A 13,046-nucleotide genomic window follows, 5' to 3' on the forward strand; every position below is an offset into this window, starting at 1 on the left:
CCACCACCAGGCAGGGCTGTGGGCAGCCCTCCACACCCAGCACAGAAGGTCACGAGTACCCGCGTCCCGGCAACGCCCTCGACAAAGCCTCGTGTGTCTCGGCCGATCCGAACGTAGCCACTCAGGTGAACGACCCCCCTCCTTTTTACCACCTGGTCTCTTAAAGGAGCTTCCAAACATTTTAACCAGCTCGCAAATCAAATCCTGGGCAGACCGGTCTTCCCCACAGTGACCCTCCTTGCTTAATTAAACCACATCTAACAAGTGACAGAGACAGGCCGTGTGTGCTGCTTCCCGGGACACCTTGCCAACGAGTCCTGTCGACGGCGCAAGCCCTCCCCGAGCAGATTCGCCGCTCAGGCTCCTCGGCTGGTCCTGGCGGCTGTCACAGGCAAAGCGCCCGTGAAGATGCGTTCAAGGGCACCGTGATAATCAAGCGGGAAGGCGGCGATTGGGAGGCTGACGCAGGGTGCTTTTTAATTATCTGCAGATCTCAACTGCAAAAACGATACTTGTGTGATGTCAAAGTTAAGGGGTGATTAATAATTTCTCTGTGTACTTGGCAGAGGGGTGCTCCAGACTACGGTGATAATAATGCCCTGTCTCGACGTGCTCCTGCCTGCAAAGAGTTCAAAATCTCCCGAAGATTGCTTCCCTGTATGTTTCAGCGGTGCTGTGAGAAGAATAAGTAACACCAGTGGGTCAAATTAATGCAGCCCAGTGGGCAGGGGCGAAGCCAGGATCAGAGACAGAAAGCAAGGCCACCGCTGACGGCGGGAGAGGCTGGCAGGTGCCGAGGCCGCGAGCTCGCGGGCTCCCTGACCCCAGGAGAGCGCCACCGTCCTCCGTCCGTGCCGACCTCCCGCCCCACCCGCCCTCTTCCGAAGAGCGTCGGAGGGGAACCCAGAAAGATGCCTCACGCCAACCAGCACAGCTCTCCAAAGGGTTAGGAGAAATTACACCGTCCGCCGCTGCTGAACAAAGTCCACTTCCCTCCAGGCTCCCCCTCCCCTTCCCTCTCTCCTCCTGAAGACAGAAAACACATCGGCCCTGGTGGCAGCAGGATGGAGTGGGGACCCCACAGCCGCCCCTGCGCAGATGGCAGCTAAGAGCTCTGGGCAGGGCGCAGCGGCCGCCTGAGGGCCCTGGTCGCCCGCAACAGCAGGACGACGGGGAGGGAAGGGCCAGCCTGACGGCCGGGCGCTGCCCAGCTCGCTGCTGCTCCTCCTCGGTCTCCGCCTGGCTTCCAGGCCATGTCTCAGAGCCGCGCAGCGGGCAGCACGGAAGTGAGTCCGGGAGAACCCCCTTTCTTCAAAAGGGGCCCTGAGAGCCAGAGGGTGCGGGGGAGGCCCCAGGGGGTCCTCTCTTCTTCCCACCTGCACCCCACGGCCTTGCTGCGAAGCCCCCGCGGGCACGAGGCTGCGGCGGTACCATGGGGTCCAAGCACGCCCAGGAAACACCACTTCCCTGACGGGGACCCAGAAGACAGGCCCCTGTGTTCCAAGCAATCTGGGGGGCTCCGGCTTAGTTTTCTCCTGACACTTCGCCCCCCAAAAGCACCCGCGTTGTGTGAAACCACAGCACGGTGCGTGGGCAGGGCGGGGGCCACAGATCTAAGACCAGGAGAAGCCGGGGCCGTCGAGGCTGGGGGAGAGCCCAGGGGATCCAGGCAGCCCCGGGCGGGCGTGAGCCAGCGCAGGCCCCGGGCCCCCCCCGGCCGGGCTCGGGGAACGAAGCCAGCAAAGCACAGGGAAGGCTCCGAGCACTGAGCCGATCCCGAAATCCCTTCCCACAGGGGCCGGGACGAACCTGTGCTCTGAGACGGTTCTCTGCAAGATTGAGACACGGCTTCTCAACCTACACGCCGCTGGCATTTTGGCCTGAACACCGGACAGGGGGCGGCTGTCCCGTGCCCTGGCGGAGGCCCACAGCAGCCCTGGCCTCTGTCCACCGGATGCCAGCACTGCCCACGCCACCTTATGTCCTGGGGGGGGGGGGCAAAACGCCACCGGGCTGACAACCCCTAAGTTCAGCACAACTCAGCACCTCCCAACACCACGTTCAGTCCACCCAGGAGACAACTGCACAGCAGCCCATGCAGCAGACAATCAGGAACACACGACCAGCTTCCGGGAGTGAAGACAACCACACGCCGCCCTGAAGAGCACGGAGATTTGAGTTACGAGACCAAGCCGGGCAGACGCTCTGGAGACGAGGGAAGGCAGAGGTCTCCGCAGAGGAGGAGAAACTATACAAAAAAAGAGACCCAAAGGGAAGTTCTAGGACTGAAAAAATAAATATTTGAAGTGAAGTACAGACCGCCGGGAAGGTTCAAGAGCAGACGGCAGACGGCAAAGGGAGTGAGAGCGCCTGCAGCGGGTCCGCGGGAGCTCGTCCGGCTGCGGGACGGAGGGACGGCCTCCAAAGCGAACGGGGCAGGTTTGGTGCCCCAGCAAGGCAGACCCAGCACATTCCCCAGCAAATTCCGCCACACGTTCTACCACATCCGCCCTGCACCATGGGCCCTGCAACAGAAGCAGCGGGCACGCCTGCATGACCCTGATGCCAGCCCAGCGACCTTACGGGAAGAGAAAACACAGACCCGCCCCACAGACCCGCCCCACTCGTGAACACAGTTACGAAATCCTCCACAAACTTCAGTGAAGAAAGTAAGTAGTATTTTTTTAAGATCGCTAATCGTGACCAGGGTACCCGAGTGACTTCGTCAGCTGAGTGTCCAACTCTTGTTTTGGGCTCAGGTCACGACCACGTAGTTCTTGGGATCGGGCCCCATGTCGGGCTCTGCACAGACAGGGAGGATCCTGCTTGGGATCTGCTCTCTCTGCTCCCTCCCTGCTCACGTGTGCTCTCTCTCTCTGTCCCTCCTCCTTCTCAAAATAAATACTTTTTTTTTTAATGTAAAAAGAAGATAACTCATCATGACCACAAGGCTTAATCCTCAAGTGCAGCTGGTCAACATCTGAGAATCAGTGAGACTCACCACAGAGAGACCATCGAAGAAAACTCCATAATTGTACCTACAGACACGGAAAAAGCATCTGACAAAACTCAATATTCAGGCATGATAAAAACTCTCTGATAAACAGGAAGAGAAGGGAGCTTCCTCAACTTGATGTGACATCTCCACTTAACGGCACAGGTCGAAGGCCTCAGCCCCTGGGGTCAGGAACCAGGCAAGCACGCCCCACCCCCCCAGCCCTTCTTTCCAACACTGAACTGGGGCTCCCAGCCTCCAGTGCAACGAGGTGAGGATCAGAAATAAAAGGCAGAGAATGGAAAGGAAGAAATAACACAGTCCCCATTTTGCACAGAATAGGACTATCCACCCGGAAACCCCCAAAAGCCTTTGGAAAAGCTTCTATCAAACAAAGACACTCCAAGAACCAGCGACGGAGTTGGGCATGGGCGGTGTCGTTTCCAGGACGGGGCACAGACCAGTGCAGCGCACGGCGAGGCCGCGGCTCCCACACCAACAGACGGTCATTCAGAGTCGAGGAGGTGATGGAAAGGGTCACCTTTTCAACAAACAACGCTTGTTCGTGGAGACGACCGTGTAACAGACGCCTTGCTAGACTTCCCGCAGCACAATAATGAACTCAAGTGAGTCGCAGGCATGTGGAGGAGGTAGACCTGTAAAGGCTTTAAATTAAAAGTAGGAGAAAGCCTTTCAGACTCCGGGGTTAGGCAGTTGGGTTTTAGCTATGACACCAAAAACACGATCTATTCAAGAATTAACAAAGTAGACATCAGCAAAATTAAACATTTTTTTTTTTTGCTCTGTGGAAGACACTTTAAAAAAAATGGGGGAAGCCATAGATTCAGAACCAGTATTTGCAAATGAAATATCTGACAAAGAACCCACATCCAGAATATACAAAGATCCCTCAAAACTCAAAAATAAGAAAACATACAACCTGATTTTTTTAATGGACAAAAATGTGAACAGATGCTTCAGCAAAGAAGATTTATGGATGGAAAATACGGACATGAAAAGCCAGCCAACGTCATTAGTCATCGGGGAAATGCAACTCAAAACCACATTTGGACGGCCTGTGCACAGACCACAGTGGCTGGATTTCAATGACAGATCACACGCAAGCTGCCAAGGACGGAGGTCACTGGGGACTCTGCTGGCGGGACAGACCACGGTCAAGCTGCCTTCGGAAGGTGGTTAGCAGTTTCTCGTAAAGTTAAACATACATCTACCCCACGGCCTAGAATTTTCCTTCAAGGTGAGTAACGCAGGCTGTAATCACACAGAACCGTATGAGACGCTCATAGCACATTTGTTCACACTCATGCAAATCAGGAAAACCCAAATATCCATCAGCAGCCCCAGGCACGCACCCACGGGGTACTTCTCAGCAGTGACAAGCAGTGAGGCAGCGATACCTGCATCACATGGATACACTAAGTTGAAGGTGCCGGAAAGAGGGGCCACAGACGGATGCCAGTCATGTGACACTCTGGAAGGGCACAGGGGTGCAGATCCAATGAGGGGCCGTATGGGGCTGGGTGGGAGAGGGCTGACTAGGGACGCACAGGGCGTTAGGGGGCAATGACTGCGGCGGGAGCCACATGGCTCTGCAGCTGTCAAAAGCTGATAGGACGGTACGCTGAAAACATGGATGCAAATATGGATGCAAATATAAAAACTAGATTTAAGAACACTAATTTAAGATGTCCACATGTAAGCAGCAACGTGCAGGCTAGGAACACCCAGAGGGGAAGTCCTGGGCACTCGCGTGGCCATGGAAGGGCTCATGCCCAGGGACACTCCCGAGGCCATGGAAACAGGGTAAGTGGAGGGGAGAGGCGTGTACGCGGCTGAGTCAGCAGGGCAGAGCCTGGGGTACAGCCACGGCTGGCTGAGTGCGGGGTGGGAAGGGGTCCCAGGGACACGTGGAGGTGAGGCTGGACGCGGAGGGCCTTCAGTGTGGGGCTCTGGAGCCCGGCATCTTCACCTTGACCCCTCAGCCTATCCGAATTCTTTGGTTCTCTGCCATCCAAACTCTGGCAGGGAGTCAGCCACGTGCCTCCCCTACTGAATGGGGTGACACCGTCCGTCCTTCCACAACTGAAAGGCATCTGCAGGAAGCTGTGGTGCTGGTTACGACATAACACCAGGAAAATGCCCCTTCACACAGCTATTATCCACTGCACGTTTATAACATCGCCTGCCTTCGGGGAGGCAGAACTCGAGGACCCCCCCCACGGACTCGCCCCTGAGTCCCCAGGCATCACTGCCCTGTGCCTGAGTCAGAGCCACAACCCTTCACGAGGATCAATACGAAAACCGTCCATCTGCCCCCAATCTCTCTTCCCCGGGAAACAGGGAGACGGTCTCCATGCTGCTCAAAGACCATTTCGAAAGAGTTTAGTTCCAAGAACTGGAATTTAGTCTTGAGAGTAAGTTCATTTTTTTGCAAATGGATCTGTTTTTGTGTGTTCATGTCTTGCCTACACTGCAGTGTGCTGAGACTACCCCGCTTTCCTGAACGGCAAAAATAAACGCACATCACTATCCCTCTGAACAAGCAGGCCCTCAGCCAGAGGACACGCGGTGAGAACGCGGAGCACCAGCCCCAGCCACGCGCAGGCCCCGGAGGAGGCCCGGCCCAGGTACGTGGCCTGGAGCAGGTGGACCGAGTGAGCACCGCTCTCAGCCCTCCTCCAGGCTGGCGGGGAGGGGTGCGCGAGNGCACCAGGAGCCCCCAGTCCTTTCAACACAAAGGCCCAGGTGCAGAGATTCTGCTCCTGTGACCAAGTCAAGCCTGAGATACAACTGAGGGTAGCGCCCTGCTGTTGGGTCCATTCCTTTATCAAACATCCTGGTGAGTAAAGGGAGAGACTGGTTACAGGTATCATGGGGGGAAGGGAGGGAGGTACTGGTAACAGGTCACGAAAGGGAATCGTCCCCAGAAACCCCCAGATGCCTCCCCTCTCAGCGCACGTGAAGGCAGGCATACTCACCGCAGGGCCTGGGGCTCCTACTCCCTCACCCCCAGTTACCCTGCTGCGTATGACCACTTACTTCATAAGCCACCGGGAACACCCACATGGGGCACACGGATGACAACAGATGAGAGAGGAAAGAAGACAAAGAAAGAGAAGTGGGGAGGGAGCACGGAAGACGCGGTTAAGTGCTGGGGAAGGAGCAGCGTTCTCGGGGCGACCTCAGCGTACTTGAGGCATCGGTGTAAGTGCAGCGTATTTAACCACCTGAGCCTCACGCACGTCTGGGTCGCCACGCGGCACAATTTCTATTCTACACGCTGCGTCATTCCTGCCCTGTGTGGACACAGGGTCCCAGACAATCTGACCTCGAATCACAAGGAAAATAATATCAACCCTCATGAACGTGTCTTGCAATTTAGCCCACCTCTTGCTGTACGCAGGCCGTCCGTTAAGAAACCTCAAGGTTGTTTCTTAAAAGGCAATCCCCTTGACTTTAAGACCCTGGCCCCCACCCCCTGTCACACGACCGGAGTAGTATGAGCTGTCGGGGGCGCCTTCCCGGTGCCCAGTGTGCTGGAGGGGAGGCCAGAACACGACAGGCCACGGGAAAGAGCCGGCCACAGGTCCCCTTGCCCAGGACAAGCGACAGGAGTGACGGACTAAGTGCTTTTCTCGTGATGGACCCTTCGGTCCTGCCCGGGGCCAATCCCAATGTGCTGCAAGCACAATAGCTTAATTTACTGTTGTTGGCAGTTTAAGTGGACAGCAGCCTCATCTGTGGTCCGAGGTCAGAGGACCTCTGCTCCCCTGCTTGCTCCGCGCTCAGGCTCCATCTGTGGCTGCTTGCAAGGCACCGGGTTAGAATTCCCTTTCTTTTCTAACAAGAGAAAACTTAGTTTACACACAGAAGGAAAGAGATAAATTAGAATCCTCTGTCTTCTTCATGGAAGGAACAAGAGGGGGAAAGGCGCTGATTCGCGCCTGAGAACAGCGTACATTACTCGGGGTCTCGCTCTGTGGTTGTGACCCTGAAAGGGGGCTCGGCAAACAGTGGTGGCGGACACGGTGAGGGCGAGGGCGCCCGGTCCGTCGGATGGCCCGAAGGGGGTTAACCCAGCCGCCGCGCAAATCCCCGTTTCAGTGGGTCACAAAGCAGATGAGCGTACGTAAAGCTGACGTTTTATTGAACCTAATTTCTTTGCTTCTTCCAAACCTTGGCCGTGCTCACCAACATCAATTATCACCAGTGTGGGGCAGATGGCGGGGGAGGCAGGAGGAAGTCCTCACTGATGGAGACCGGGTCCCAACGCATCTTTTTAGAACTAGAAAATAGGTAGAGGTGAGAGTCTTCCCGGAGAGAAGACCCGGGGTTGGCTGCACGGGTCTGCCCCGGACGTGCGGTCCTCACCCGCTGCACGCGCCTCCACCGCACACGGCCTCCCCTGGAAGGGATGCTTCATTTCCCCTTTAATTCCACAAATCGGCCCGCGCAGGCTAAAGCAGCTGCCCCTCACTGCTGCATCGGTCCCCTGGCGGGTCCTGCTTTTTCCCGGGAGCCCTAAACAGCTGCTGAGTTAATGCCTCCCTTCCTGCGCCCCGTGTCGAGAGCCCCGGCACCCCCCTCCAGGCTGCTGCCACATCTCGGGGTACCACAGTGGAGCCCCTGTTCGCGCCCCGTGTCTTCCCAGGCCTCCCCAGATGATGTCACCTGCCTCTCTGACAATCAGCATCTGTCACCTCTCCTAACACCCTTGCTATTTCACCTCTCCTTTAATTCTAGTTGGGATTAAACGCCCTTCACCAGTCCGGGTCTCTCATCCGGTGTCGATGAAAAACCAGAGCTGAACAGTAAACCTCCCAGACGAAAACAGATTTCTCACTCAGGGGTAAAGCCGGAGAACACAGGCATCAGGAGAAAAGCAGGCTCAAGTCCAAATGCAGCAGGGCAAGCGGGAACTTGCAGCCAAGGAGCATGGCGGGGTGCGTGGACGGCGGCCCACCGCGAGGAAGTGCGGGGGGCGAGGGGGACCGGCTGGCCCGGCCGGACTCCGGGATGGGGACCTCCAGGCAAGCCGGCCTAGCAGACTCTTGAGAAAACGGGAAGGAAGAGATGAACGCAGAAGCCGGCAAGAAGGTCACAAGTCCGGGGAACCCCACCCAGCGCCCAGTGGACACAGTCTGTCAGCTGAGCCTGAGGTCCCAGGGACGATGCCTGTGTCTGGGCAGAGCTGGGAGCGCGTGGGGGTGCGATCAGGGCCGGGCCCTGTGGCTTCACGGCTGTGTTTTCAGGGCCCCCAGCCTGGAGCAGGGCCAGGCGCACGCTGCACACCGGGCGCTGAGACACGGCTGCTCCCAGGGTGGGCCACCTGCTGGCCCGTGTCCCTGTGCGATGGGTAGGAACCCCATCCACTGCACAGACGGCCCCACCGCGGGGAAGCCTCACCTCCCCCCCTCCGCAGGCCCCGGGGTGGTGGGGGGGGCAGGGGTGAGAGCCCCCGCGGTCCTGTCCCGGGAACAACGGGGAGGGCAGCTGTCACCTCTTCGGGTTCCACAGAGCCGGGCCCCCTGCTCTTCTCCAAAGTCTCAGCAGCCTGAGGACATGGGTCTCTGGGTAGATACCAGCATCTCTGTTTTACACATGGGGAGACGGAGGCACAGGCGCTGAGTCACTCGCCACAGGGACGCCGAGAGGGTGGGACAGACGAGAGCCCCAGTGTCCACAGTGCGCCCAGTGTCCCCGAGGTGGGCCTGCCGTCCCTGTCCCGCTGCCGCCAGCTGAGACACATGCTCAGGGACATCACACAGCAAGGGCCCCACGAACCAGACGGCCACCCCCGGCCGGGTCCCCTCCCTCCTCTGTGACCGCCCGTCCCTCACAGCGGGTCCCCGCATGGATCCCTGAGAACTGAGCCCTGAGGAGCTGCCGTGTCTCACACGGAAGAAGGAAGGTTTAAAGATCACGATGTTGCAAAGTGGCAAACGGCTGTCGAGTGGAACAGCTCCCCTTTGAGGGCTGGTCCGTCGGGCACTCCGACCACAGTCCGCGGGGGCAGAGGTTCGAAGAGCTGACAGCCAGGTGGCCCGCCAGCCGCACCTTCCCTGTGTTGCTCAGAGTTGTCACTGTCGTTAGAGGCCATTTAATTGTCCAGGCCCCCGTCCAATCTTCACAGGAGGACTGCTTCGTGGGACCCTGCGCTGCAGTCCATCATGGCCACAGCGTGCCCTCCGCCCGGGCGGGTGTTCGTGCACCTTCAGTCCCCTCGGCCACCGCGACCACCGCAGCAGCCAGAATTTGAATAAAGCAGTAACTCACCTCAATCTCTTCGGTTTAATCACGCCCATCATCTTGCATATTTCAAAAGGAGTGCGCGTTAACAGCTTTTACACATGGATGCGCTAAGGTCACTTGGATTCACCCCCTCCACGCGGTGCAGGACACGGGCTGACGATCACGAAGGCAGAGTGCCCTGTGCGGCACCTGCCCCCAGGGCTCCGGCTCCTTCTGGTCCCCACCGCCCCCTGACACACGTCTGCAGACCCTCCTTTCCTGTCAGGGCTCTGCACCGCACTGAATCTGCTCTTAATCGCCAGGGCACAGGTGCTCCAGGCATCAGAACCTTCCTGACGCTCCAGGAAACTGCCTGTGCTGCAGGCGGCCCCAAGCAGCCGAAGGAGCACAGCCCTGGGCCTCCACTCCCCGCTCCCTCCCTCACACCCAGAATCTGCACCCTGGCTGTGAACACCCATCACCGACATCTCCCCTTTGCAGCTCTGAATGGGCAGACTGAACTGTGAGCTCCTCCAGGGCAGGACAATGTCTTACTTGCTTTATACGCCCAGCACTTGGCATAGCACCTGGGGCCCAATGTATGTGTGCTAAAGGACTGGGCTCAAATGTCAGCTGGCCGTGATCCAGAGTGACAGATCATACACCACTCTGCCTGGAGCACCTGCAATAGACCAACCTCTAAGAATATACTGCATTGTCATTCCACTGGGGACGAGCATCCTTGTAAAATTCTGTCCAGCTCTGGAAAGATACAGCCCATTCTTGGAGTTAAGTCAACCTACTTTGCTCGGTGACAACGTGCACCAGAGAAAACGCCCTGCACTTAGCAGAAGGAAGGAAATAATAAAAATTAGAGAAAAACTGTGAAAGATTAGAGAAAATTTGTGAAATAGAAACCAGAAAAACAACAAAAAAAGATCCATGAAAGTGAGAGTTGGGTGGAGTTTTTTTCTGAAAAAATAAACAAATTGTTGTATCTACACTAACAACAACAACAAAAATGGGAGGACTCAAGTCCATAAAATTACAAACAAAAGAGGGGACGGTACAACTGAGTCACAAAATACAAAAGCTCGTAAGAGACTAGTGTCAACAATTACATGCCAACAAATCCGACAACTAGGAGAAATGGACAAATTCCTAGAAATGCAAACTACCATGACTGACCCACAAAGAACCAGCCAAGGAGACTGAATCAGTAATTAAAACCCGTTCACAAAGAAAAACCCAGGACCGAATGTCTTCTCTTGTGAATTCGACCAAACATTTAAAGAATCAACTGCAATCCTTCTCAAACTCTTCCAAAGAGATGTACAGGAGGAAAGATTCCCAAACTCATTTTATGAAGCCAGCACTGCCCTGATACCAAAGCCAGATAAAGACACCACAAGAAAATCATAGACCACTATCCCTAATAAATACAGATGCAAAAATTCTCAATAAAATAACAGCAAATCAAATTCTGTAACACACTAAGAGGATCATACACCACAACCAAATGGATTTATCCCTGGGACACAAGGGTGGTTCAACACACACAAATCAATAAATTTGATACATGGCATTAACAGAATAAAAGGTAAAAATCACAAGATCATGTCAAGAGCAGATAAAGCCATTTGACAAAATTCAACATCCTTTTGTGATAAAACTCAACAATAAGGTACAAAAGGAACATATGTGAACACAATACAGGCGGCACGTGACAAGCCCACAGCTCACATCACCCTCGGTGGGAGAAGCGCAAAGGGGTTTCCTTGAGGGTCAGGAGCAAGACCATGGTACCCAACGTCACGGCTTCTGTGCAACACGGCACTGGAAGTCCTATCACAGCAATCAGGCAAGAAAAAGAAATAAAAGGCATCGGAACTGGAAAAGAAGAGGTAAAATGGTCTGTGTCCGCAGATGACAAGATATTGTATACAAAACCCCGAAAGACTCCACCTAACACCTGTAAGAACTGATAAGCAAAGTCTGTGAAGCTGCAGAATACAAAATCAACACACAAAAATCAGCTGCATTTCTTTTTATCTGAAAAAGAAACTAGGAAAACAATCATCGAGAAGAATGAAATGCTTAGGAATGAGTTTAACCAACATGATAGGAGCACAGTACACAGAAAATGTATACATTTTATACACCAGTGTATAAATCATGGATGAAAGAAATCGAAGAAGACACAGATAAATGGAAAGTGTTCCTGAACTGAAAGAATTCATACTGTGAAAATGCATCTACTACTCAAGACAATATCAGATTCAGTGGATTCCCTCTAAAAAATTACAGTGGCATGTCTCACAAAAATAGAAAAGACAATCCTAAAATTCATATGCAATCTCAAAGTCCTTGAATAGCCAAAGCAATGTTGAGCAAGAAGAACAGAGCCAGAGACATCACATTTCCTAGTTTCCAATTACATTACAAAGCTACAGTGATCAAAACAGTATGATCATGGCATTGAAAGAAAAAAGACACACAGAACGTTGGAACAGAAATTAACCCAAATGTATACGGTCAACTAACCTTTGACAGTCTCCAAAAATACATAAGGGGGAAAGATAGTCTTTTCAATGAACGGTGTTGGGAAACCTGGGTATTCACATGCAAAAGAATGAAATTAGAATCTTACAGCACTCACAAAAATTAAGTTGAAATGAATGAAAGATTTAAATAGAAAACGTAAAACTGTAAAAATCCTAGAAGAAAACAGAGAGGATCTTTGATGTTGGTTTTGGCAACAATTTTTTTTTTTGATTGACCCCAAATGCATAGGCAACAAAAGCAAAAATAAACAAATGGTATCACATCACACTATAAAGCTTCCCGACCTACAGAACAGGAGAGTATATGTGAAACCAGATACGATGAGGGACAAACATTCACAATACATGAGCAACTCACAGAGCTCAATAGCAAACAAACAACCAAACAAGGAAACGATACAAAACACAACAAAAAACAGGGGCGCCTGGGGTGGGGGGTGGGGGGGCCTCGGTCAGTTAAGCGTCAGCCTCTTGGTTTCGGTTCAGGTCATGGTCTCACGGTTTGTGAGTTCAAGACCCGCATCGGGCTCTGCGCGGGCGGCTCAGGGCCTGCTTAGGATTCCCCCGCTCCCTCTCTCAATAAATAAATATTAAGAAAAAAACAAACATATAAGCTGACCTAAAAACCAGCCAAGTATCTGAATACAGACGTCCCAAGAGGACACACACATGTTCAAGAGGCAGGAAGAGGTGCTCGACGTCACCCGTCACCGGAGACGTGCCCCTGAAGACCACGGCGGGTCACCTCACCGCCCGGCAGGGCCCTCGTCAGGGGGCAGAAAGGGCGCCGGGTGCTGGCGACGACGCGGAGGCAGGGAACCCTCGAGCACCGCTGGTGGGGCGCACCGGCGCGGCCGCTCCTCTTCTGGAAAAGACCACGGCGCTCCTAAACCGTTAAGGCCGGAAACACCCGGCAGTCCAGCAACCCCAGCTCTGGGCATCTGTTCAAGCCGCGGCACTGAGGTCAGGACCTCGAGGGGGCGTTGGGCCCCCTGCCCTCAAAGCGCCAGAGGTCACAACGCGAGGGCTGCGTGGAGGAGGCGTGCCCGCGCGCCTGCTGGCACATTCGTCAGCCCCTGACGGACGGGCGGGCCCGGAGGGCGTTCTGCGAGGTCGGCCCGACACGAAGGCCCAAGGCCGCGGGATGTCCCCTCCCTGTCGGATCGGAAATACTCACGCACAGCCGCAGCGCGGGGCGAGGGACGCCCGAGGGCGGGGGCGGGCGGGGCGCCCAC

The 13,046-nt window shown here is 54.8% G+C and overlaps 1 long non-coding RNA gene across 1 annotated transcript in view; it reads right to left on the reverse strand.

The window, feature by feature from the left end:
• The window catches only part of LOC144220700 (uncharacterized), a 35,986-nt gene extending 22,952 nt beyond the window's left edge, over window positions 1-13,034 (reverse strand). The window contains exon 1 of the long non-coding RNA XR_013331827.1: window positions 12,989-13,034. This is a non-coding gene — a long non-coding RNA (uncharacterized LOC144220700). The remainder of the gene's footprint in view (window positions 1-12,988) is intronic.
• Between the last annotated feature and the right edge of the window lie 12 nt (window positions 13,035-13,046).

The sequence above is a fragment of the Crocuta crocuta genome, unplaced genomic scaffold, assembly GCF_008692635.1.
Source record: "Crocuta crocuta isolate KB4526 unplaced genomic scaffold, BGI_CrCroc_1.0 scaffold129, whole genome shotgun sequence".
In the NCBI taxonomy this organism is placed as follows: Eukaryota; Metazoa; Chordata; class Mammalia; order Carnivora; family Hyaenidae; genus Crocuta; species Crocuta crocuta.